Source organism: Pristiophorus japonicus, unplaced genomic scaffold, assembly GCF_044704955.1.
Source record: "Pristiophorus japonicus isolate sPriJap1 unplaced genomic scaffold, sPriJap1.hap1 HAP1_SCAFFOLD_1237, whole genome shotgun sequence".
Taxonomy (NCBI): domain Eukaryota; kingdom Metazoa; phylum Chordata; class Chondrichthyes; family Pristiophoridae; genus Pristiophorus; species Pristiophorus japonicus.
The window spans coordinates 23081-49496 of NW_027250901.1; the positions used below are offsets into that span (position 1 = coordinate 23081).

The 26416-nt window shown below is 51.5% G+C and overlaps 8 non-coding genes across 8 annotated transcripts; 7 read left to right on the plus strand and 1 right to left on the minus strand.

Annotated features, from left to right (window-relative positions):
- Window positions 1-56: 56 nt before the first annotated feature.
- trnat-agu (transfer RNA threonine (anticodon AGU)) lies at window positions 57-129 on the plus strand. The gene has a single exon. It is a non-coding gene; the product is annotated as a tRNA-Thr (tRNA).
- A 520-nt stretch (window positions 130-649) lies between these two features.
- On the plus strand, window positions 650-722 carry trnat-ugu (transfer RNA threonine (anticodon UGU)). Its single transcript has one exon. It is a non-coding gene; the product is annotated as a tRNA-Thr (tRNA).
- A 7584-nt stretch (window positions 723-8306) lies between these two features.
- Window positions 8307-8379, plus strand: trnat-ugu (transfer RNA threonine (anticodon UGU)). The gene has a single exon. It is a non-coding gene; the product is annotated as a tRNA-Thr (tRNA).
- Window positions 8380-15868: 7489 nt separating this feature from the next.
- On the minus strand, window positions 15869-15941 carry trnat-ugu (transfer RNA threonine (anticodon UGU)). Its single transcript has one exon. It is a non-coding gene; the product is annotated as a tRNA-Thr (tRNA).
- Window positions 15942-17425: 1484 nt separating this feature from the next.
- On the plus strand, window positions 17426-17498 carry trnat-agu (transfer RNA threonine (anticodon AGU)). Its single transcript has one exon. It is a non-coding gene; the product is annotated as a tRNA-Thr (tRNA).
- A 330-nt stretch (window positions 17499-17828) lies between these two features.
- trnat-agu (transfer RNA threonine (anticodon AGU)) lies at window positions 17829-17901 on the plus strand. The gene has a single exon. It is a non-coding gene; the product is annotated as a tRNA-Thr (tRNA).
- A 7840-nt stretch (window positions 17902-25741) lies between these two features.
- On the plus strand, window positions 25742-25814 carry trnat-agu (transfer RNA threonine (anticodon AGU)). Its single transcript has one exon. It is a non-coding gene; the product is annotated as a tRNA-Thr (tRNA).
- Window positions 25815-26343: 529 nt separating this feature from the next.
- Window positions 26344-26416, plus strand: trnat-ugu (transfer RNA threonine (anticodon UGU)). The gene has a single exon. It is a non-coding gene; the product is annotated as a tRNA-Thr (tRNA).

Genomic DNA, 26416 nt, shown 5'->3' on the forward strand with positions numbered 1-26416 from the left:
CTCATTCTTCAAACACACAGCACTAACTGGGGTATGACCCACAGCCCAGGGCAGGTGGTTCCATAGTTCAGGGGTTAGAGCACTGGTCTAGTAAACCAGGGGTTGTGGGTTCAAATCTCACTGGGGCCTACTCAACATTAGCTCAATATTTAAAGTTATTATCAGGAACTTTAATAATAAATATTAAAAAGCTCTGAGATTAACCCTGGAACTACAGGCTCTCTCTTCCCTTCCTCCTCTCTCTATCATTTTTCTCTCTCCCTTCCCCCCTTTCCCCCTCTATCTCTCACCATCCCCCTCTCCTTCTCTCTCGCCTTCCCCCTCACTCTCTCCCTTTTCCCTTCTGACTCTCCCTTTCTCTCTCCCCTTCCTATCTCTCGCTCCCCTTCCACTCTCTCTCTCTCCTTTTCCCTCTCTCTCTCCATTTCCCTGTTGCTCTCAGTTTCCCTTTACCCTTTTCAATCTCTCCCTCTGCATTTCTTCCCCTCTCTCTCCCCTCCCTCCTCTCTCACTCTCTACCCTTCCCGCCTAGGGCTACGGACCGAGGATTAGGCTGGGTAACTGTTCTTCCGATCAGCACAGACACGATGGGCTGAATGGCCTCCTTGTTAACAATAGTAAATTGCAAACAGGAGCACATGTCATAGGTGGCTCCATAGCTCAGGGGTTAGAGCACTGGTCTTGTAAACCAGGGGTCGTGAGTTCAAATCTCACTGGGGCCTGCTCAATTTTGGCTTCTGTTTCTAAATTCGCTGTCAATCAGCGACAGGCCGACACCATCAATAGGAACCGACTCGCTTCACAGTTTAAGTACAGCACTTTCACTTTCCATGACCAGTCTGTAACCACATTGTCATGTGTTCGACTATCAATGCAAGCTGCTCTAAGGTGTGCACCTTGAGAACATTGACCACAAGGGGGTGAACTTGTGGGAGACACTCCTAACCTGGACTTGCAGGTATAAAAGGGGAAGCTCCACCCACCTTCATCACTTGAGGTCTTGGTAATAAAGGTAACTGGTCACAGAGTGACCTTCTCTCAGGTCGGGGCCTTGTGTGCATTTGTACTGTAGAGTAAGGACATATCATTGGCGACGATAAACTGGGATTTAAACCTCGCGAGCATGGCCACTAGCAGCACAGACGAGGGGTACTGTGTTGGTGATGATTGGGACGACTTTATTGAGAGACTACAGCAAAGTTTTGTCACTAAGGAATGGTTGGGACAGGATTCGGCCGACAAACGCAGGGCTCATCTCCTGACGGTTTGTGGATCCAGAACGTACTCCCTGATGAAGGACCTTCTAGCGCCAGAGAAGCCGGCGGACAAGACGTTCGAAGAGCTCAGTAAGTTGATCGGGGAACACCTTGAACCGGTGAGCAGCATGAACATGGCGAGACACTGGTTTTACACGCACCGGCGGTGAGAAGGGCAAAGCGTTCCAGACTTCGTGGCAGATCTCCGGCGACTGGTGAGCCTATGTAAGTTCCCAGATGCACGCAGAGCGGAGATGCTGCGAGACTTTTTTATTGAGGGCATCCGGCACGCTGGGGTTTTCAGGAAACTGACTGAGACCAAAGACTTGACCTTGGAAGCGGCGGCTCTGATAGCCCAGACATTTATCTCAGGGGAGGAAGAGACCAGAATGATGTTTGACAAAAATCTTGGCTCAAATGCGGCAAACGACCAGGGAGTCAACATTGTTAACGCGGCACACAGTTCTCTTGGCAGACAAGGGCGATTGGACATGTCCCAGCATGCAGTCGAACCCGTTCAAGCCGGCCTCAAACGGCCAGGCGGAACGAGCAGTGCAGATAATCAAACAGGGGATGCTCAGAATCCAAGGGGGTTCCCTACAAAGCCGCTTATCACGCCTCCTGTTGGCCAATAGATCCCGACCACACTCGCTCACAGGGATTTCACCCGCAGAGCTGCTAATGAAAAGGACGCTCAAAACCCGGTTATCCCTCATACACCCCACTATGAAGGAAATTGTTGAGAGCAGGCGTCAGTCACAATATAACTACCATGACAGGAATGCGAGGGCGCGATGTATTGATGTCAATGACCCTGTTTTTGTCCTTAATTACGCTGCAGGGCCCAAATGGCTCGCAGGCACTGTGATTGCCAAAGAGGGGAAGAGGGTTTTGGTCGTTAAACTTACCAATGGACAAATCTGCCGCAAACACGTGGATCAAGCTAAAAGGAGGTTCAGCAACCCCATAGAAGAAGCAGAGGAAGAACACGATATAGGGTTCACTCCTCCACAGGTGACCGAACACCGGAACCAAGTGGAGGAGAGCCCAGTCACTGTGGGCAGTCCGGACAGGCCTGAGGCACCGCAAACAGCAGACACTCAGGTCAGCGCCCAACAACCGGAGCCCCAACTCAGGCGCTCTACAAGGGAGCGTAAACCACCAGAGAGACTCAACCTGTGATCCCAATAAGACTTTGGGGGGGAGGTGATGTCATGTATTCAACCAGCATTGTAACCCAAGTATAATCTGATCTAAGTTGTACACCGTGAGAACAATGACCACTAGGTGGTGAACTTGTGCGAGTCACTCCTAACCTGGACTTTCAGGTATAAAAGGGGAAGCTCCACCCACTTCCATCACTTGAGGTGTTGGTAATAAAGGTAACTGGTCACAGAGTGACCTACTCTCAAGTATGGGCCTCGTGTGCATTTATACTGTGTAGTAAGGACGTATTACACGTCTTCTTCATATCCAGTCTGAGCACAAATATTTGTTTTAGATTCATTCCTGGAATGTGGCCATCGCTCTCTGCTCCCACTCTCCCTTCCTCCTCTCCTCTCTTTTCCCATTCCTTTTTGACTCTACTCTTCTCCCTCCTCACTCTCTCCCCTCTCCCTTTTTCCTTCCCCTCCTGTCTTTCCCAGAGCAGCTGGCTCCATAGCTCAATCTCTCACTCTCTGGAGCCAGAAGGGGCAGGGGGAAAGGAGAGGGGAGCATGTCAGTAGTTATTACATCAATAGTCCACTAGGTGGGGCTCTATTTGAGGAAGAGAGAGGGGAGAAATTAGAACAGGGGAGTCTGTCATTCCAGGGTCGGTCTCAGAGCTGTTTACTATTAAAAATTAAACCCCTGGTTAATTGACGTTGAATTTAAATACTGAGCTAATTTTGAGTAGGACCAGTGAGATTTGAACCCACAACCCCTGGTTTACGAGACCAGTGCTCTAACCCCTGAGCTATGGAGCCACCTGTAGCACTCGGTGTCAAATTTCTATCCCATAATCCTCCTGTGGAGCACCTTGGGACGTTTCACTACGTTAAAGGCGCTATATAAATATACATTATTGTTGGTGTTCCCTCTGTCTCTCCTCTTCCCCGTCTCTCTCTCACTCCTTCCCTCTCTCTCACTCCTTCCCCTCACTCTCCCCTTCCCTCTCTCTCACTCGTTCCCCTCACTCTCCCCTTCCCTCTCTCTCACTCCTTCCCCTCACTCTCCCCTTCCCTCTCTCTCACTCCTTCCCCTCACTCTCCCCTTCCCTCTCTCTCACTCCTTCCCTCTCTCTCACTCCTTCCCCTCACTCTCCCCTTCCCTCTCTCTCACTCCTTCCCCTCACTCTCCCCTTCCCTCTCTCTCACTCGTTCCCCTCACTCTCCCCTTCCCTCTCTCTCACTCCTTCCCCTCACTCTCCCCTTCCCTCTCTCTCACTCCTTCCCCTCACTCTCCCCTTCCCTCTCTCTCACTCCTTCCACTCACTCTCCCATTCCCTCTCTCTCACTCCTTCCCCTCACTCTCCCCTTCCCTCTCTCTCACTCCTTCCCTCTCTCTCACTCCTTCCCCTCACTCTCCCCTTCCCTCTCTCTCACTCCTTCCCCTCACTCTCCCCTTCCCTCTCTCTCACTCGTTCCCCTCACTCTCCCCTTCCCTCTCTCTCATTCCTTCCCCTCACTCTCCCCTTCCCTCTCTCTCACTCCTTCCCCTCACTCTCCCCTTCCCTCTCTCTCACTCCTTCCCCTCACTCTCCCCTTCCCTCTCTCTCACTCCTTCCCCTCACTCTCCCCTTCCCTCTCTCTCACTCCTTCCCCTCACTCTCCCCTTCTCTCTCTCTCACTCCTTCCCCTCACTCTCCCCTTCCCTCTCTCTCACTCCTTCCCCTCACTCTCCCCTTCCCTCTCTCTCACTCCTTCCCCTCACTCTCCCCTTCCCTCTCTCTCACTCCTTCCCCTCACTCTCCCCTTCCCTCTCTCTCACTCCTTCCCCTCACTCTCCCCTTCCCTCTCTCTCACTCCTTCCCCTCACTCTCCCCTTCCCTCTCTCTCACTCCTTCCCCTCACTCTCCCATTCCCTCTCTCTCACTCCTTCCCCTCACTCTCCCCTTCCCTCTCTCTCACTCCTTCCCCTCACTCTCCCCTTCCCTCTCTCTCACTCCTTCCCCTCACTCTCCCCTTCCCTCTCTCTCACTCCTTCCCCTCACTCTCCCCTTCCCTCTCTCTCACTCCTTCCCCTCACTCTCCCCTTCCCTCTCTCTCACTCCTTCCCCTCACTCTCCCCTTCCCTCTCTCTCACTCCTTCCCCTCACTCTCCCCTTCCCTCTCTCTTCCTCTAATAGAGCCCCACCTAGTGGACTATGGATGTAATAACAACTACTGACACATTCCTCTCTCTCTCCATCTCTCTCTCTCTCTCTCTCTCTCCCCTTCCCCCTCTCACTCTCTCCTTCCCTCTCTACATCTTTTTAGCCCTCTCTCCCTTTCCCGCTATCTCGCTTTCCCCGTCTCTCACTCCATCCCCTTTCACTCCCCCTCTCTCCTCTTCCTTCTCTACTTTCATTCTCTCCCCACTTCTTCCGCTCTCTCTCCTTCCTCCTCTCTTTCCCCTTCCCCCTCTCTCTCACTCCTTCCACACTCTCTTTTCTCTTCCCCTCTCTTTCCTGCTCCTTCCCCTGTCTTTCTCAGGGCAGGTGACTCCATAGCTCAGGGGTTGGAGCACTGATCTCAATTAACCAGAAGTTGTGAGTTCAAATCTCACTGGGGCCTACTCAAAATTAGCTCAGTATTTAAATTCACTGTCAATTGACAACCCAAATTAGCTCAGTATTTAAATTCACTGTCAATTCACAAGGGGTTTAATTATAGATATTAAACAGCACTGAGACTGACCCTGGAACAACCGGCCACTATCTTGCTTTTCCCGTCTCTCACTCATTCCTCTCTCTCTCTCTCGATCCCCTCACCTTCATCTCCCACTTCCCTTCCCTTGCTCTACCCAACCCCTTTGAGTGAGAAGGAGAGAGATTGAGGCAGAGTGTGACTGAGTTGCCTTGGGATAGAAACATAGAAAATAGGTGCAGGAGTAGGCCATTCGGCCCTTCTAGCCTGCACCGCCATTCAATGAGTTCATGGCTGAACATTCAACTTCAGTACCCCATTCCTGCTTTCTCGCCATACCCCTTGATCCCCCGAGTAGTAAGGACCTCATCTAACTCCTTTTTGAATATATTTAGTGAATTGGCCTCAACAACTTTCTGTGGTAGAGAATTCCACAGGTTCACCACTCTCTGGGTGAAGAAGTTCCTCCTCATCTCGGTCCTAAATGGCTTCCCCCTTATCCTTAGACTGTGACCCCTGGTTCTGGACTTCCCCAACATTGGGAACATTCTTCCTGCATCTAACCTGTCTAACCCCGTCAGAATTTTAAATGTTTCTATGAGGTCCCCTCTCATTCTTCTGAACTCCAGTGAATACAAGCCCAGTTGATCCAGTCTTTCTTGATAGGTCAGTCCCGCCATCCCGGGAATCAGTCTGGTGAACCTTCGCTGCACTCCCTCAATAGCAAGAATGTCCTTCCTCAGGTTAGCAGACCAAAACTGTACACAATACTTTTACTACGTGAAAGACCCGATATATCGATGTTGAGAGGCGAATATTGAAGAGACGGAGGCAGGAGTCTGGGGGATGAGACACAATCTGAGCGTTTCACTGACCCCTCCTCATTCTTCAAACACACAGCACTAACTTGGAACAGAGGAGACCTCATTGAGGTGTACAGAATATTGAGGGGCCTGGACATAGTGGATAGTTCGGGTCTATTTCCATTGGTGGAGGGGTCGATTACGAGGGGGCATAGTTTTAAGGTGGTTGCTGGAAGGTTTAGAGGGGATTTGGGGGTGGGGGCTTCTTTACGCAGAAGGTTGTGGGGATCTGGAACTCGCTGCCTGGAAGAGTGGTGGATGCAGAAATCCTCAGCACTTTTAAGAGATGGTTGGATGGGCACTTCACCTTCAGTAACCTGCAGGGTTACGGACCCAGAGCTGGTAATTGGGATTAGACTGGATGACCTTTTGTTGGACGGAGCAGATACGATGGTAAGTACTGCAGGGAATCGAATACAGCCCGGGTGTGATCTGCTGGACTAGTGTCGATCGCCTGGATGGGTCGGAGAGGAATTTTCCCAGATTTTTTCTCCCTAAATTGGCCTGGGTTTTTATCTGTTTTTTGCCTGTCCTAGGAGGTCACAGGGCTCCGGTTGGGGTGGAGTGTAGGATGTTTCAGTGTAAGGGGTGTCACAGTTGTGTCAGGTGGACTGGTTGGGCTGGGTGCTCTATACCTGTCCGCCATTGTTCATAGGTTTATATGTAACCTTCAGGGCTACTGACCGAGGGCCATGTGGCTCTGATGAAATGCATCCCAGGGTATTAAAAGAGATGGCGGAAGTTATAGCAGATACATTCGTTATAATCTACCAAAATTCTCTGGACTCTGGGGAGGTACCAGTGGATTGGAGAGCAGCTAATGTAACGCCTCTGTTTAAAAAAGGGGGCAGACAAAAGGCAGGTAACTATAGGCCGGTTAGTTTAACATCTGTAGTGGGGAAAATGCTTGGAACTATCATTAAGGAAGAAATAGCGGGACATCTAGATAGGAATAGTGCAATCAAGCAGATGCAGCATGGATTCATGAAGGGGAAATCATGTTTAACTAATTTACTGGAATTCTTTGAGGATATAACGAACATGGTGGATAGAGGTGTACCGATGGATGTGGTGTATTTAGATTTTCAAAAGGCATTCGATGCCACACAAAAGGTTACTGCAGAAGATAAAGGTACGCGGAGTCAGAGGAAATGTATTAGCATGGATCGAGAATTGGCTGGCGAACAGAAAGCAGAGAGTCGGGATAAATGGGTCCTTTTCTGGTTGGAAATCGGTGGTTAGTGGTGTGCCACAGGGATCGGTGCTGGGACCACAACTGTTTACAATATACATAGATGACCTGGAAGAGGGGACAGAGTGTAGTGTAACAATATTTGCAGATGACACAAAGATTAGTGGGAAAGCGGGTTGTGTAGAGGACACAGAGAGGCTGCAAAGAGATTTGGGTAGATTAAGCAAATGGGCTAAGGTTTGGCAGATGGAATACAATGTCGGAAAGTGTGAGGTCATCCACCTTGGGAAAAAAAACAGTAAAAGGGAATATTATTTGAATGGGGAGAAATTACAACATGCTGAGGTGCAGAGGGACCTGGGGGTCCTTGTGCATGAAACCCAAAAAGTTAGTTTGCAGGTGCAGCAGGCAATCAGGAAGGAGAATTGAATGTTGGCCTTCATTGCGAGAGGGATGGAGTACAAAAGCAGGGAGGTCCTGCTGCAACTGTATAGGGTATTGGTGAGGCCGCACCTGGAGTACTGCGTGCAGTTTTGGTCACCTTAAGGAAGGATATACTAGCTTTGGAGGGGGTACAGAGACGATTCACTAGGCTGATTCCGGAGATGAGGGGGTTACCTTATGATGATAGATTGAGTAGACTGGGTCTTTACACGTTGGAGTTCAGAAGGATGAGGGGTGATCTTATAGAAACATTTAAAATAATGAGAGGGATAGACAAGATAGAGGCGGAGAGGTTGTTTCCACTGGTCGGGGAGAGTAGAACTAGGGGGCACAGCCTCAAAATACGGGGGAGCCAATTTAAAACCGAGTTGAGAAGGAATTTCTTCTCCCAGAGGGTTGTGAATCTGTGGAATTCTCTGCCCAAGGAAGCAGTTGAGGCTAGCTCATTGAATGTATTCAAAGTCACAGATAGATAGATTTTTAACCAATAAGGGAATTAAGGGTTACGGGGAGCGGGCGGGTAAGTGGAGCTGAGTCCACGGCCAGATCAGCCGTGATCTTATTGAATGGCGGAGCAGGCTCGAGGGGCTAGATGGCCTACTCCTGTTCCTAATTCTTGTCTTCTTTGTCGGCCAGCGTGGACACAATGGGCCGAAATGGCCTCCTTCTGCGCTGGAAGTTTCTATGTTTATAACTGGGGAGTGACTCACAAACCAAGGCAGGTGGCTCCATAGCTCAGGGGTTAGAGCACTGGTCTTGTAAACCAGGGGTCGTGAGTTCAAATCTCACTGGGGTCTCCTCAAAATTAAAATGGAAATTTAAATTCACCGTCAATTAAAAAACAGGTTTCCTGTGATCAAGCACCACCCAGTGAACTCCTGATGTATAATGAAAATGGACGATTTTCTTGACTGAAGCAGGCCCCCGAGGTGCATGAAACCCTGAAAAAATGTGTGCGTTCCCATCAAGCCAAAGTGAGTAGCACAGTGCATGTGCCTGCCATCTTGGTCCAGAAACAAAGTGAGCAATGTCAATGTCTGTGGAACTGAACCCAGCCAGAGTCAGCACTGACAGTGGAGGGGAACCAGTGAGTGCAGAACTGAACCCAGCCAGAGTCAGCATCTTCGGTGGAGGAGAGGGAGAGAATAAAAGCTCACGGGGTTGGGGGTGGTATATTAGCATGGCTAGAGGATTGGCTGACTGACAGGAAACAGAGAGTCGGGATAAATGGTTCATTCTCGGGTTGGCAATCAGGAACTAGTGGGCTGCCGCAGGGATCAGTGCCGGGACCCCAACTATTTACAATCTGTATTAACGACTGGGAGGAAGGGACTGAGTGTAACGTAGCCAAGTTTGCCAATGATACAAAGATGGGAGGAGGGACAAAGTGTGAGGAGGACACACAGGATCTGCAAGGGGACATGGACGGGCTAAGTGAGTCGGCAAGAATTTGACAGATGTAGTATAATGTTGGAAAGTGTGAGGTCATGCACTTTGGCAGAAAAAAAATCAAAGAGCAAGTTACTATTTAAATGGAGAAAGATTGCAAAGTGCTGCAGTACAGCGGGACCTGGGGGTTACTTGTGCATGAAACACAAAAGGTTAGTATGCAGTGCAGCAAGTGATCAGGAAGGCCAATGGTATCTTGGCCTTTATTGCAAAGGGGATGGAGTATAAAAGCAGGGAAGTCTTGCTACAGTTATACAGGGTATTGGTGAGGCCACACCTGGAGTACTGCGTGCAGTTTTGGTTTCCATATTTGCGAAAGGATACACTTGCTTTGGAGGCAGTTCAGAGAAGGTTCACTCGGTTGATTCCGGGGATGAGGGGGTTGACTTATGAGGAAAGGTTGAGGAGGTTGGGCCTCTACTCATTGGAATTCAGAAGAATGAGAGGTGATCTTATCGAAACATATAAGATTATGAGGGGGCTCGACAAGGTGGATGCAGAGAGGATGTTTCCACTGATGGGGGAGACTAGAACTAGGGGGCATGATCTTAGAATAAGGGGCCACCCATTTAAAACTGAGATGAGGAGGAACTTCTTCTCTCAGAGGGTTGTAAATCTGTGGAATTCTCTGCCTCAGAGAGCTGTGGAAGCTGGGACATTGAATACATTTAAGACAGAGATAGACAGTTTCTTAACCGATAAGGGGTAAGGGGGCGGGCAGGGAAGTGGAGCTGAGTCCATGATCGGATCAGCCATGATCGTATTAAATGGCGGAGCCGGCTCGAGGGGCCGTATGGCCTTCTCCTGCTCCTATTTCTTATGTTCTTATTTGTCGTCTCTTATCAGACTGGCTCTGAGTGCTACATGCAATTGTGAATCATGTTGTTCAGTGCTGTGATCTTTGCCTTAGTCTCTAAGTCGCTCTGTTCCCAAAATATTAGCTTTCCTATCTCTTCCCCAGAGACTTCTAGCCAAAATGTTATGTATTGTAACTGCTGAACTCTGCTGTCTTTGTTCTGTGTTACTAAGGTTAATGATGAATTAACCATCAGGCTTAATTCGTTACCCACATAAGCAACTGTTGCCCACAATAGACAATAATCCACATCGTAAGGTAGAGGAACTGCACCGATTCCTCAGACCATCCTAATACTGATGAGCCCTCTTAATCTGTCTGCTCTTTGCCTGCTACAACTCTCTACCCCTTACACAGGACTTCCCTGCTTTTATACTCCATCCCCTTTGCAATAAAGGCTAACATTCCATTGGCCCTGCCTGATCACTTGCTGTACCTGCATACTAACCTTTTGTGTTTCACGCACAAGTAACCCCCAGGTCCCGCTGTACTGCGGCACTTTGCAATCTTTCTCCGTTTGAATTATAATTTGCTTTTCTATTATTTCTGCCAAAGTGGATCACCTCACATTTTCCCACGTTATGCTCCATCTGCCAAATTTCCTGAGTTAAATTTCATCTGCCACGAGCCTGCCCATTTCGCCGGCCTCTCTATGTTTTCCTGAAGTCTGTCCCTCTCTTCCTCACTGTCCACGATCAATTGGCGACGAGATCCAACACCGCCTCCAGTGCGCCAGTGCAGCCTTCGGCCGCCTGAGGAAGAGAGTGTTTGAAGACCAGGCCCTCAAATCCACCACCCAGCTCATGGTCTACAGGGCTGTAGTAATAGCCGCCCTCCTGTATGGCTCAGAGACGGGAACCATGTACAGCAGACACCTCAAGTCGCTGGAGAAATACCACCAACGATGTCTCCGCAAGATCCTGCAAATCCCCTGGGAGGACAGACGCACCAACGTTAGCGTCCTCGACCAGGCCCAACATCCCCAGCATCGAAGCACTGACCACACTCGACCAGCTCCGCTGGGCAGGGCCACATTGTCCCGCATGGCCCCCAGACACGAGACTCCCCAAAGCAAGCGCTCGACTCGGAACTCCTTCACGGGCAAACGAGCCCAAGGTGGGCAGAGGAAACGTTACAAGGGACACCAAAGTGGGGCTATCGAGCTCTGTTATAATTAAAGGGGTTTAAGAATGGATCTGAGAATTAAAAGGAGCTGACATTGGCTTTTGTCGTGGTCAACTTGCGAAGGGTGTTTAAAGGGCAGTAACATATCAGAATGATTAATTATTGCAAGCTGTGTAACCTGAAGACAATTACAGGAGGCCCAACTGTTGAACCACAGGGAGCCCAGAGGGGCAGCTAAACAGGCCAAGAGGTCAAAAGTGACACAGTGGAAACACTCCGTCGGGTCAAGGCGAGAGGGATAAGGTAACATTCCAATGTGCTGATGCACTCGTGGAACACAGTGAGGTTTGTGGGAAAGCAGGAATGGGGTACTGAAGTTGCATGTTCAGCCATGAACTCATTGAATGGTGGTGCAGGCTCGAAGGGCCGAATGGCCTACTCCTGCACCTATTTTCTATGTTTTCTATGTTTCCATATTTCTACCGGGGACAGACATGGTTTCGTACCTTTATTTTGAGTGACCAGGGTTTTGACTATTCAAATCAATGTATATCTCATGTATTGAATGTCCGGCCATTATAGGCCGAGGAACTGCATAAAAACCCTGTGTTTTCTTTGTTCAGGGAGAGCAAGTCAGGACAGCTCAGCAACAGGTTGATTGCAGCCATGACACACTCTTGCAACAAATTAAAAACTCTTTGAGTCTTCGAACCCAGAGCTGGTGTTGACTGCTTACTTTAAATTCTGCACTACAGACATCCTCAAAGCCTCCCTGATAAAGCGCAACATCCCCACCGACACTGCGGCACTTTGCAATCTTTCTCCATTTAAAACACTGAACATTCCTGGAATGATAATGCACAGAAGGAGGCCGTTCTGCCCATTGAGTGCGTGCTGGGTCTGTGACAGAGCGATGCAATTAATCCCACTCCCCCCGCTGCTCTTTGCCCCATAGCTCAGCAAATTGTTCCCCTTCAAATTTAACAGGCAGATACAGCAAGCAAGTAAGAGGGTGGTGGGGTTCTGGAACTCACTGCCTGAAAGGGTGGTAGAGGCAGAAACCCACATCACATTTAAAAAGTACTTGAAGTGCCGTAACCTGCAGGGCTGCGGACGGAGAGCTAGAAAGTGGGATTAGGCTGGGTAACTCTTGGTCGGCCGGCACGGATACGATGGGCCGAATGGCCTTCCGTGCCGTAGATTTCTCTGATTCTCAATCTCTCGCCACTTCTCCGCCTCAATCATTGTCTCGATCACACTCTCTCTCTCTCTCTCTACCTCTATCTCTCGCTCACTCTGTCTCACTCTCTCCATCGCTCTGACTCACTCTCTCTCTCACTCTGTCTCTCCCTCTCTCGCTCTGTCGCCCTCTATCACTCTCTCTCTTTCTATCTCCCTGCTCTTCTAACGGAAGCTCTTGTGATCGGTGATGTCACTGGGAAGAGCACCCTGGGAAGCCATGTTTTAATGATGTCATCACCGTGGGCGGCCATGTTTTAATGATGTCATCACCCAGGGCGGAAATGTTTTAATTATGTCACCAACCTGGGCGGCCATGTTTTAATGATGTCACCACCCTGGATGGCCATGTTTTAATGATGTCATCACCCTGGGTGGCCATGTTTTAATGATGTCACCACCCTGGGTGGCCATGTTTTAATGATGTCATCACCATGGGCGGCCATGTTTTAATGATGTCACCACCCTGGGTGGCCATGTTTTAATGTTGTCACCACCCTGGGTGGCCATGTTTTAATGATGTCACCACCCTGGGTGGCCATGTTTTAATGATCTCACCACCCTGGGTGGCCATGTTTTAATGATGTCATCACCCTGAGCGGCCATGTTTTAATGATCTCACCATTCTGGGCAGCCATGGTCTAATGATGTCACTACCCTGGGCGGCCATGTTTTAATGATCTCACCATTCTGGGCGGCCATGGTCTAATGATGTCACCACCCTGGGCGGCCATGTTTTAATGATGTCACCACCCTGGATAGCCATGTTTTAATGATGTCATCACCCTGGGTGGCCATGTTTTATTGATGTCACCACTCTGGGTGGCCATGTTTTAATGATGTCACCACCCTGGGTGGCCATGTTTTAATGAAGTCACCACCCTGGGTGGCCATGTTTTAATGTTGTCACCACCCTGGGTGGCCATGTTTTAATGATCTCACCACCCTGGGTGGCCATGTTTTAATGATGTCACCACCCTGGGTGGCCATGTTTTAATGATCTCACCACCCTGTGCAGCCATGGTCTAATGATGTCACCACCCTGGGTGGCCATGTTGTAATGATCTCACTACCCTGGGCAGGCGTGGTCTAATGATGTCACCATCCTGGGCGGCCATGTTTTAATGATCTCACCACCCTGGGTGGCCATGTTTTAATGATCTCACTACCCTGGGCAGCCATGGTCTAATGATGTCACCATCCTGGGCGGCCATGTTTTAATGATGTCATTGCCCGAAGCGTGACCTCTTCCTTCAATGTAAATATGACCTGCTCCGGGACTTGAGAGGATAGGAAGGGCCTGATGAACCGAATGGCCTCCTGCTGTGCCGTAGATTTCTCTGATGCTCAATCTTGGCTCCTGTTTCTGAGCTCTCCGTCAATCGGCAACATGCTGACTCCGTCAACACGACCCACTCGCTCATACTTTACAAACTGCCCACGGCATTTTCCCTTCACATCCCCAGTCTGTATCCCACCTTTTCCACACCCAGTCTCAGAGCCACCCGTATATAACCCGATATTTCACACGTCCTGCCTTTATTCCCAGGATGTGATGAAGGATAAAATGAACCAGTTGGTGTTTTTACCCATAATGCATCCCCCGGCCCTGTGTTTGACCCCTGGGGGTCACTCTGTAAATTACCCACGTTTATTAAACTTATCGCTTATCCCAATGGGGGTTTGAACTCACAATCCTCAGGAGTCCCAAACTCGAAAACACACCTCGAACCCGCGACCATAACCGTTCTGTCACACTCCCCACATCAGGGCAGCAGTCCCCAACACACTGCTTTAACCTGAATAACACTGTTTCTCCATTGCTCACATTGCTTTTGGCTCACTAATCAAACAGCTTGGCTTCCCCAGATCCAACATTAAACATCATGAGACAGATAGAGATAGAGATAGAGATAGAGATAGAGATAGAGATAGAGATAGAGATAGAGATAGAGATAGAGATAGAGATAGAGATAGAGATAGAGATAGAGAGAGAGATGGGGAGATAGAGATAGAGCTAGAGAGAGAGATGGGGAGAGAGAGAGAGATGGGGAGAGAGAGAGAGATGGGGAGAGAGAGAGAGAGAGATGGGGAGAGAGAGAGAGAGAGATGGGGAGAGAGAGAGAGAGAGATGGGGAGAGAGAGAGAGATGGGGAGAGGGAGAAAGATGGAGAGAGAGAGAGAGATGGAGAGATGGAGAGAGAGAGAGAGATGGAGAGAGAGAGAGAGATGGAGAGAGAGAGAGGGAGAGAGACAGAGACACAGAAAGACAGAATGAAACAGAGATTGATGCATAGCACTAACTGGGGAATGGCCCAGAGCCCAAGGCAGGTAACTCCACAGCTCAGGGTTAGAGCACTGGTCTAATAAACCAGCGGTCATGAATTCAAATCTCACTGGAGCCTTCTCAAAATTAGCTCCCATCATTGCTCAAATTCATTGTCAATTCACAGGGATCTTAGTTATAAATGTTAAACAGCTCTGTGACCCACCCTGGAACAGCTTGTTTCTCTTTCTGCCTTTCCCCTCTCTTGACCTTGTTCACTCTCACCCTTTCTCCCTCTCTCATTGCCTGTCGCTCTGCCCTCGAAGTCACTCCGTCTCTGCCATTCGGCCCCTCGAACCTGTTGGAGAGAATGCAGAAAATATTGACCAGGATTTTAGGCTCTTGCGGAGACATCGTTGGTGGTATTTCTCCAGCGACTTGAGCTGTCTGCTGTACATGGTCTATGTCTCTGAGCCATACAGGAGGGCGGCTATTACTACAGCCCTGTAGACCATGAGCTTGGTGGTAGGTTTGAGGGCCTGGTCTTCAAACACTCTTTTCCTCAGGCGGCCGAAGGCTGCACTGACGCACTGGAGGCGGTGTTGGATCTGGTGGTCAATGCCTGCCCTTGTTGATAAGAGACTCCCGAGGTTTGGGGAATGGTCCCCGGTGTCCAGGGCCGCGCCGTGGACCTTGCTGACTGGGGGGCAGTGCTGTGCGGCGAGGACAGGCTGCTGGAGGACCTTTGTCTTACGGATGTTTAGTGTAAGGCCCGAGCTCTCGGCCGCCTCGGTGAAGATGTTGACGATGACTTGGAGATCAGCCTCTGAATGTGAGCAGACGCAGGCGTCGTCCGCGTACTGTAGCTCGACGACAGAGGTTGGGGTGGTCTTGGACCTGGCCTGGAGACAGCGAAGGTTGAACAGGTTCCCACTGGTTCTGTAGTTTAGTTCCACTCCAGCGGGGAGCTTGTTGACTGTGAGGTGGAGCACGGCAGCGAGGAATATTGAGACCCACGGCAATATGGTTGAATCTTAACTGCCCCTGTGAAACGGTCAAGTGAGACCCTCAGTTGTGTTCAAGAAGGCTGCTCACCACGACCTTCTCCAGGGGCAATTAGGGATGGGCAATAAATGCCGGCCTGGCCAGCGACGGCCATATCCCGCAACGAATCTAAAACAAATATCGGTGGCTCTCAGACTGGATATGAAGAAGACTTGGTCACAGACTGGTCACAGAAAGTGAAAGTGCTCTGGGCTGTATTTAACCTGTGATGCAAGTCGGTTCCTGTTGATGGTGTCGGCCTGTCGCCGATTGACAGCGAGTTCAGGAACAGAAGACAAAATTGAGTAGGCCCCAGTGAGATTTGAACCCATGACCCCTGGTTTACAAGACCAGTGCTCTAACCCCTGAGCTATGGAGACACGTGTAACACCAGCTCCTGTTTGCTTCTTACTATTGTTAACAAGGAGGTGGGGCCTGAATAATCATTCTCGGTGATTCATCCCTGTACAATCATAACAACATAATAAATAGGAGCGGGAGAAAGTTAGAGAGTGAGAGAGAGAGACAGAGAGAGAGAGAAACATAGAAACATAGAAAATAGGTGCAGGAGTAGGCCATTCGGCCCTTCGAGCCTGCACCACCATTCAATGAGTTCATGGCTGAACATGAAACTTCAGTACCCCATTCCTGCTTTCTCGCCATAACCCTTGATCCCCCGAGTAGTAAGGACCTCATCTAACTCCCTTTTGAATATATTTAGTGAATTGGCCTCAACTACTTTCTGTGGTAGAGAATTCCACAGGTTCACCACTCTCTGGGTGAAGAAGTTTCTCCTCATCTCGGTCATAAATGGCTTACCCCTTATCCTCAGACTGTGACCCCTGGTTCTGGACTTCCCCAACATTGGGAACATTCTTCCTGCATCTAACCTGTCTAAACCCGTCTGAATTTTAAACGTTTCTATGAGGTCCCCTCTCATTCTTCTGAACTCCAGTGAATACAAGCCCAGTTGATCCAGTCTTTCTTGATATGTCAATCCCACCATCCCGGGAATCAGTCTGGTGAATCTTCGCTGCACTCCCTCAATAGCAAGAATGTCCTTCCTCAAGTTAGGAGACCAAAACTGTACACAATACTCCAGGTGTGGCCTCACCAAGGCCCTGTACAACTGTAGCAACACCTCCCTGCCCCTGTACTCAAATCCCCTCGCTATGAAGGCCAACATGCCATTTGCTTTCTTAACCGCCTGCTGTACCTGCATGCCAACCTTCAATGACTGATGTACCATGACACCCAGGTCTCATTGCACCTTCCCTTTTCCTAATCTGTCACCATTCAGATAATAGTCTGTCTCTCTGTTTTTACCACCAAAGTGGATAATCTCACATTTATCCACATTATACTTCATCTGCCATGCATTTGCTCACTCACCTAACCTATCCAAGTCACTCTGCAGCCTCATAGCATCCTCCTCGCAGCTCACACTGCCACCCAACTTAGTGTCATCCGCAAATTTGGAGATACTACATTTAATTCCCTCGTCTACATCATTAATGTACAGTGTAAACAGCTGGGGCCCGAGCACAGAACCTTGCGGTACCCCACTAGTCACTGCCTGCCATTCTGAAAAGTACCCATTTACTCCGATTCTTTGCTTCCTGAGTGACAACCAGTTCTCAATCCAGAGAGAGAGAGACAGAGAGATTGGGACAGAGTGTGACTGAGTTGCCTTGGGATGTTTTACTACGTGAAAGACCCGATATATCAATGTTGAGAAGTGAATATTGAAGAGACGGAGGCAGGAGTCTGGGGGATGAGACACAATCTGAGTGTTTCACTGACCCCTCCTCATTCTTCAAACACACAGCACTAACTGGGGAATGACCCACATACCACGGCAGGTGGCTCCATAGCTCAGGGGTTAGAGCACTGGTCTAGTAAACCAGGGGTTGTGGGTTCAAATCTCACTGGGGCCTACTCAAAATTAGCTCAGTATTTAAATATCTTTTTCACTTTACAAGAGATTCTCTCTCACTCCTTCTCCCCTTCCCCATCATGACCCGTTCTACATCTTTTTTCCCACTATCTCGCTTTTCCCCCCTCTCTCACTCATTCCCCTCACCCGCCTTCCCCCTCCCTCGTCTCAACCGCTCTCCTTACACGTCTCACCCCTTCCACTCTCTCTTTCCCTTCCCCTTCCCCCCTTCCACTCTCTCTTCCCTGTCTCCTCTTTCCCCTCTCTCTCACTCCTTCCCCTCTCTCTCTCTCTCCTTCCTGCTCCTTCCCACTGTCTTTCCCGAGCAGGTGGCTCCATAGCTCAGGGGTTAGAGCACTGGTCTAGTAAACCAGGGGTCGTGGGTTCAAATCTCACTGGGGCCTACTCAAACTTAGTTTAGTATTTAAATGCTCATTCTTGCCCACTCTTTCTGCCTTTGCCCTTTCCTTTCAGATTCTCTCTCTCCCCCTCCCCCCTTTCAATTTCTCACTCCTTCCCTCTTTCTTCCTCGCAGTCTCTCCTTCCTCCTCTCTCTCTCTCCCCTTCCCCCTCTCACTCACACTCCTTCAGGAAAAGCATAATTTGGTCAGACAGAGTCAGCATGGATTTATGAAGTCATGTTTGACTAATTTGTTGGAATTCTTTGAGGATGTAACCAACAGGGTGGACAAAGGGGAACTCATTTTAAGAGTGGAAGCAAGTCTTCCTCGATTCCGAGGGGCTGCCTGTGATGATGATGTTAGAAACAGAGAGTGAGAGAGTTGGGAAAGGAAATAATCCCACTTGGCCCAGTGTATCCGTGCCGGCCGACCAAGAGCTACCCAGCCTAATCCCACTTCCCAGCTCTCGGTCCGGAGCCCTGTAGGTTACGGCACTTTAAGTGCACATCCAAGTACTTTTTAAATGTGGTAATCTTTTAATATGGACGAGAAGGAGCCTGTTGTTCCAGGGTCAGTCTGGGAGCTGTTTAATATTTATAAATAAAGCCCTTGTTAATTGACAGTAAATTTAAATACTAAGCTAATTTTGAGTAGGCCCCAGTGAGATTTGAACCCCTGGTTTAACTGGACCCTAACCCCTGAGCTATGGAGCCACCTGCCCTGGGCTGTCGGTCATTCCCAAAGCAACTCAGTCACTCTCTGCCCAATCTCTCTGTCTCTCTGGCTCTCTGTCACTCTCTCCTTTCTCCTATTTCTTATGTGCCAATGATTGCTCAGGGATGAATCACCGAGAATGATTATATTCGGGCCCCACCTCCTTGTTAACAATAGTAAGAAGCAAACATGAGCTGGTGTTACAGGTGTTAGATTCATTTAGATTCACTCCTGGGATATGGCCCAGGGGTTAGAGCACTGGTTTCTTAACTCAAGAGTTGTGGGTTCAAATCTCACTGGGTCCTACTTAAAATTTGCTCAGTATTTAAATTAACAAGGGGTTTAATTATAAATATTAAACAGCTCCGAAACTGACCCTGGAACAACAGGCTCCAAATCTTTCTCTGCCCTCCCCATCTACGCAACCTGTTACTACATTTTTCTCGTGAGAGACAATGAAACAGACAATGAAACAGACAGAGAATGCGAGAGACAGGGAGATGGAGAGACAGACAGAAAGAGAGAGCGAGAGACAGAGAGACAGAGAGATTGAGGCAGAGTGTGACTGAGTTGCCTTGGGATGTTTTACTACGTGAAAGACCCGATATATCGATGTTGAGAGGCGAATATTGAAGAGACGGAGGCAGGAGTCTGGGGGATGAGACTCTGCACTCCCTCTCTCTCCCCTTCCCCCTCTCTATTTCCTTCCCTCTCTACCCGTCCTCTCCCTTTCCCCCGCTCCATTTCTTTCCTCCTCTATCTCCCCTGTGTACCGCCCTCTCTCTCCCCTCCACTCACTCTCCTTCTGCCTTTCTCTCCCCTTCCCCTTCCCTCCTCTCTCTCCCCTTCATCTCCCTTTCCTTCCCCCTCACTCTCTCCCTTTTCCCTTCTGACTCTCCCTTTCTCTCTTCCCTTCCCATCTCTCACTCGCCTTCCCCTCTCTCTCTCTCCCTTCCCATCTCTCTCTCCCTTCCCATCACTAGCTCCCCTTCCCCTCCATCTTTCTCCCCTCCCGTCTCTTGCTCCCCTTCCTCTCTCTCTCTCCTTTCCCATCTCTCGCTCCCCTTCCCCTCTCTCTCCCCTCCCATCTCTCACTCCCCTTCCCATCTCTCACTCCCCTTCCCATCTCTAGCTCCCCTTCCCCTCTCTCTCGCTCCCCTTCCCCTCTCTCTCCCCTCCTATCTCTCACTCCCCTTCCCATCTCTCACTCCCCTTCCCATCTCTAGCTCCCCTTTCCCTCTCTCTCTCTCCCCTTCCCCTATCTCTCACTCCCTTTCCCATCTCTCACTCCCCTTCCCATCTCTAGCTCCCCTTCCCCTCTCTCTCTCTCCCCTTCCCCTCTCTCTCTCTCCCCTCCCGTCTCTCGTTCCCCTTCTCCTCTCTCTCTCTCCCTTCCCATCTCTTGCTCCCCTTCCCATTTCTCGCTCCCCTTCCGCTCTCTCTCTCCCCTCCCATCTTTCGCTCCCCTTCCCATCTCTCGCTCCCCTTCCCCTCTCTCTCTCTCCCTTCCCATCTCTCACTCCCCTTCCCATCTCTCACTCCCCTTCCCATCTCTTGCTCCCCTTCCCCTCTCTCTCACTCCCCTTCCCATCTCTCTCTTCCCGTCCCATCTCTCACTCCCCTTCCCATCTCTTGCTCCCCTTCCCCTCTCTCTCACTCCCCTTCCCATCTCTCACTCCCCTTCCCATCTCTCACTCCCCTTCCCATCTCTCACTCCCCTTCCCCTCTCTCTCACTCCCCTTCCCATCTCTCTCTCCCCTCCCGTCTCTCGCTCCCCTTCCCATCTCTCGCTCCCCTTCCCCTCTCTCTCTCTCCCTTCCCATCTCTCACTCCCCTTCCCATCTCTCACTCCCCTTCCCATCTCTTGCTCCCCTTCCCCTCTCTCTCACTCCCCTTCCCATCTCTCTCTTCCCTTCCCATCTCTCACTCCCCTTCCCATCTCTTGCTCCCCTTCCCCTCTCTCTCACTCCCCTTCCCATCTCTCTCTTCCCTTCCCATCTCTCACTCCCCTTCCCATCTCTTGCTCCCCTTCCCCTCTCTCTCTCTCCTCTTCCCCTCTCTCTCTCTCCCCTCCCATCTCTAGCTCCCCTTCCCCCCTCTCTCTCTCTCCCCTTCCCCTCTCTCTCTCTCTCCCTTCCCCTCTCTCTCTCCCCTTCCCCTCTCTCTCTCTCCCCTTCCCCTCTCTCTCTCTCTGCTCTTCCCCTCTCTCTCTCCCCTTCCCCCCTCTCTCTCTCCCTTCCACTCTCTCTCTCCCCTTCCCCTCTCTCTCTCTGCTCTTCCCCCCTCTCTCTCTCCCCTCCCATCTCTCGCTCCACTTCCCCTCTCTCTCTCCCGTCCCATCTTTAGTTCCCCTTCCCCATTCTCTCTCTCCCCTTCCCCTCTCTCTCTCTGCTCTTCCCCTCTCTCTCTCTTCCCTTCCCATCTCTAGCTCCCCTTCCCCTCTCTCTCTCTTCCCATCTCTCTCTCCCCTTCCCCTCTCTCTCGCTCCCCTTCCCCTCTCTCTCTCTCCCCTCCCGTCTCTCGTTCCCCTTCTCCTCTCTCTCTCTCCCTTCCCATCTCTTGCTCCCCTTCCCATTTCTCGCTCCCCTTCCGCTCTCTCTCTCCCCTCCCATCTTTCGCTCCCCTTCCCATCTCTCGCTCCCCTTCCCCTCTCTCTCTCTCCCTTCCCATCTCTCACTCCCCTTCCCATCTCTCACTCCCCTTCCCATCTCTTGCTCCCTTTCCCCCCTCTCTCACTCCCCTTCCCATCTCTCTCTCTCCCTTCCCATCTCTCACTCCCCTTCCCATCTCTCACTCTCCTTCCCATCTCTTGCTCCCCTTCCCCTCTCTCTCACTCCCCTTCCCATCTCTCTCTTCCCGTCCCATCTCTCACTCCCCTTCCCATCTCTTGCTCCCCTTCCCCTCTCTCTCAATCCACTTCCCATCTCTCACTCCCCTTCCCATCTCTCGCTCCCCTTCTGCTCTCTCTCTCTCCCCTCCCGTCTCTCGCTCCCCTTCCCATCTCTCGCTCCCCTTCCCCTCTCTCTCTCTCCTTTCCCATCTCTCACTCCCCTTCCCATCTCTCACTCCCCTTCCCATCTCTTGCTCCCCTTCCCCTCTCTCTCACTCCCCTTCCCATCTCTCTCTTCCCTTCCCATCTCTCACTCCCCTTCCCATCTCTTGCTCCCCTTCCCCTCTCTCTCTCTCCTCTTCCCCTCTCTCTCTCTCCCCTCCCATCTCTAGCTCCCCTTCCCCCCTCTCTCTCTCTCCCCTTCCCCTCTCTCTCTCTCTCCCTTCCCCTCTCTCTCTCCCCTTCCCCTCTCTCTCTCTCCCCTTCCCCTCTCTCTCTCTCTCCCCTTCCCCTCTCTCTCTCTCCCCTTCCCCCCTCTCTCTCTCCCTTCCACTCTCTCTCTCCCCTTCCCCTCTCTCTCTCTGCTCTTCCCCCCGCTCTCTCTCCCCTCCCATCTCTCGCTCCACTTCCCCTCTCTCTCTCCCGTCCCATCTCTAGTTCCCCTTCCCCACTCTCTCTCTCCCCTTCCCCTCTCTCTCTCTGCTCTTCCCCTCTCTCTCTCTTCCCTTCCCATCTCTAGCTCCCCTTCCCCTCTCTCTCTCTGCTCTTCCCCTCTCTCTCTCTCCCTTCCCATCTCTCGCTCCTCTTCCCCTCTCTCTCTCCCTTCCCATCTCTTGCTCCCCTTCCCCTCTCTCTCTCTCCCCTCCCATCTCTCGCTCCCCTTCCCCTCTCTCTCGCTCCCCTTCCCCTCTCTCTCTCCCCTTCCCCTCTCTCTCTCTCCCTTCCCCTCTCTCTCCCCTTCCCCTCTCTCTCTCTCCCCTTCCCCTCTCTCTCTCTCCCCTTCCCCTCTCTCTCTCTCCCTTCCACTCTCTCTCTCCCCTTCCCCTCTCTCTCTCTGCTCTTCCCCGCTCTCTCTCTCCCCTCCCATCTCTCGCTCCACTTCCCCTCTCTCTCTCACCCCTCCCATCTCTAGTTCCCCTTCCCCTCTCTCTCTCCCCTTCCCCTCTCTCTCTCTCCCCTCCCATCTCTCTCTTCCCTTCCAATCTCTAGCTCCACTTCCCCTCTCTCTCTCCCCTCCCATCTCTCGCTCCACTTCCCCTCTCTCTCTCACCCCTCCCATCTCTAGTTCCCCTTCCCCTCTCTCTCTCTCCCTTCCACTCTCTCTCTCCCCTTCCCCTCTCTCTCTATGCTCTTCCCCGCTCTCTCTCTCCCCTCCCATCTCTCGCTCCACTTCCCCTCTCTCTCTCACCCCTCCCATCTCTCGCTCCCCTTCCCCTCTCTCTCTCTCCCCTTCCCCCCTCTCTCTCTCTCCCTTCCCCTCTCTCTCTCCCCTTTCCCTCTCTCTCTCCTCTTCCCCTCTCTCTCTCTCCCCTCCCATCTCTCGCTCCACTTCCCCTCTCTCTCTCTCCCCTCCCATCTCTAGCTCCCCTTCCCCTCTCTCTCTCTCCCCTTCCCCTCTCTCTCTCTCCCCTCCCATCTCTCTCTCCCCTTCCCATCTCTAGCTCCCCTTCCCCTCTCTCTCCCTTCCCATCTCTCTCTCCCCTTCCCCTCTCTCTCGCTCCCCTTCCGCTTTCTCTCTCTCCCCTCCCATCTCTAGCTCCCCTTCCCCCTCTCTCTCTCCCCTTCCCCTCTCTCTCCTCCCATCTCTCTCTTCCCTTCCCATCTGTAGCTCCCTTTCCCCTCTATCTCTCTCCCTTCCCATCTCTCGCTCCCCTTCCCATCTCTCTCTTCCCTTCCCATCTCTAGCTCCCCTTCCCCTCTGTCTCTCTCCCTTCCCATCTCTCGCTCCCCTTCCCATCTCTCGCTCTCCTTCCCCTCTCTCACTCTCCTTCCCATCTCTCACTCCCCTTCCCCTCTCTCTCTCCCTTCCCCTCTCTCTCTCTCCCTTCCCATCTCTCGCTCCCCTTCCCCCTCTCTCTCTCCCTTCCCATCTCTCACTCCCCTTCCCCCTCTCTCTCTCCCTTCCCATCTCTCGCTCCCCTTCCCCTCTCTCTATCTCTCCCTTCCCCTCTCTCTCTCCCTTCCCATCTCTCACTCCCCTTCCCATCTCTTGCTCCCCTTCCCCTCTCTCTCACTCCCCTTCCCATCTCTCTCTTCCTGTCCCATCTCTCACTCCCCTTCCCATCTCTTGCTCCCCTTCCCCTCTCTCTCACTCCCCTTCCCATCTCTCACTCCCCTTCCCATCTCTCGCTCCCCTTCTGCTCTCTCTCTCTCCCCTCCCGTCTCTCGCTCCCCTTCCCATCTCTCGCTCCCCTTCCCCTCTCTCTCTCTCCCTTCCCATCTCTCACTCCCCTTCCCATCTCTCACTCCCCTTCCCATCTCTTGCTCCCCTTCCCCTCTCTCTCTCTCCCCTTCCCATCTCTCTCTTCCCTTCCCATCTCTCACTCCCCTTCCCATCTCTTGCTCCCCTTCCCCTCTCTCTCTCTCCTCTTCCCCTCTCTCTCTCTCCCCTCTCTCTCCCCTCCCATCTCTAGCTCCCCTTCCCCCCTCTCTCTCTCTCCCCTTCCCCTCTCTCTCTCTCTCCGTTCCCATCTCTCGCTCCCCTTCCCCTCTCTCTCTCTCCCTTCCCATCTCTCGCTCCCCTTCCCCCTCTCTCTCTCCCTTCCCATCTCTCGTTCCCCTTCCCCTCTCTCTCTCTCCCTTCCCATCTCTCGCTCCCCTTCCCCCTCTCTCTCTCCCTTCCCATCTCTCGCTCCCCTTCCCCTCTCTCTCTCTCTCCCTTCCCCTCTCTCTCCCCTTCCCCTCTCTCTCCCCTTCCCCTCTCTCTCTCTCTCCCCTTCCCCTCTCTCTCTCTCCCTTCCCCTCTCTCTCTCCCTTCCCATCTCTCGCTCCCCTTCCCCTCTCTCTCTCTCTCCCTTCCCATCTCTCTCCCCTTCCCCTCTCTCTCCCCTTCCCCTCTCTCTCTCTCTCCCCTTCCCCTCTCTCTCTCTCCCTTCCCCTCTCTCTCCCCTTCCCCTCTCTCTCCCCTTCCCCTCTCTCTCTCTCTTCCCTTCCCCTCTCTCTTGCTCCCCTTCCCCTCTCTCTCTCTCCCCTTTCCCTACTCGCTCTCACTTTCCCTTTACACTTTTCACTCTCTCCCTCTGCCTTTCTCCCCTCTCTCCCCTCCGCCTCTCTCTCTCTACCTTTCCCACTCACGAGACAGAGAGAAAGTAAAAAAGATACAGAGCGAGAGTGACACAGAGAGAGAGAGAGGGACAGAGAGAGATTGAGCTAGAGTGTGACTGAGTTGCCTTAGGCTATTTTATCTCCCTCCCTTCCCCTTCACTCTCTCTTCCCCCTCGCTCCCTTTTCCCGTCTCTCTCTCTCACTCCTTCCCCTCTCACAACCCCCTCTCACTCTCCCCTTCCCCTCTCCCTTCTCACTCTCCACTTCCCTCTCTGTCTATCTCCCCTTCCCCTCTCTTCCCTTCCCTCTCCCTTTCCCCCACTCTCTCACCGTATCATTCACTCTCGCCTTCCCCCTCTATCTCTCGCCTTCCTCTCTCCCTCAATCCCCTTCTCTCTCTCTCCTTTTCCCTCTCTCCTCCCTTCCCCCTCAAGAGACAGCGAGAAAGTGAACAACAGAGAGAAAGAGAGAGAGAGAGAGCGAGAGACACAGAGAGCCAGCACAGAGCAGGTGGCTCCATAGTAGCAACATCTTTGTCTGTATGTATAACCAAGTTCAGTCTTTGACATCAGCCGTTGCTTTTAATGGGTCATGTGTTACCACTTGCCTTCCCCCTCCCAGGTAGTCCAAACGTTTTTACTTTAAAACAGTTTGTTTGTGGTCTCTTCCTGTGCCTTATTCCAAGAAAAAAGGTGTACACTTACAGGTGAGAGAGACACAGAGAGAGAGAGAGAGACAATGAATCAGACAGAGAATGTGAGAGACAGAGAGATGGAGAGACAGACAGACTGGGAGAGAAAGATAGAGAGACAGAGAGAGACAGAGAGACAGAGAGATTGAGCCAGAGTGTGACTGAGTTGCCTTGGGATGTTTTACTACGTGAAAGACCCGATATATCGATGTTGAGAAGTGAATATTGAAGAGACGGAGGCAGGAGTCTGGGGGATGAGACACAATCTGAGCGTTTCACTGACCCCTCCTCATTCTTCAAACACACAGCACTAACTGGGGAATGACCCCCAGCCCAGAGCAGGTGGTTCCATAGCTCAGGGGTTAGAGCACTGGTCTAGTAAACCAGGGGTCGTGGGTTCAAATCTCACTGGGGCCTACTCAACATTAGTTCAGTATTTAAAGTTATTATCAGGAGCTTTAATAATAAATATTAAAAAACTCTGAGATTGACCCTGGAACTACAGGCTCTCAATTCCTCTCTTCCCTTCCTCCTCTCTCTATCATTTTTCTCTCTCCCTTCCCCCCTTTCCCCCTCTATCTCTCACCATCCCCCTCTCCTTCTCTCTCACCTTCCCCCTCACTCTCTCCCTTTTCCCTTCTGACTCTCCCTTTCTCTCTCCCCTTCCTATCTCTCGCTCCCCTTCCACTCTCTCTCTCTCCTTTTCCCTCTCTCTCTCCATTTCCCTGTTGCTCTCACTTTCCCTTTACCCTTTTCAATCTCTCCCTCTGCCTTTCTTCCCCTCTCTCTCCCCTCCCTCCTCTCTCACTCTCTACCCTTCCCGCTACAGGGCTACGGACCGAGGATTAGGCTGGGTAACTGTTCTTCCGATCAGCACAGACACGATGGGCTGAATGGCCTCCTTGTTAACAATAGTAAGAAGCAAACATGAGCTGGTGTTACAGGTGGCTCCATAGCTCAGGGGTTCGAGCACTGGTCTTGTAAACCAGCGGTCGTGAGTTCAAATCTCACTGGGGCCT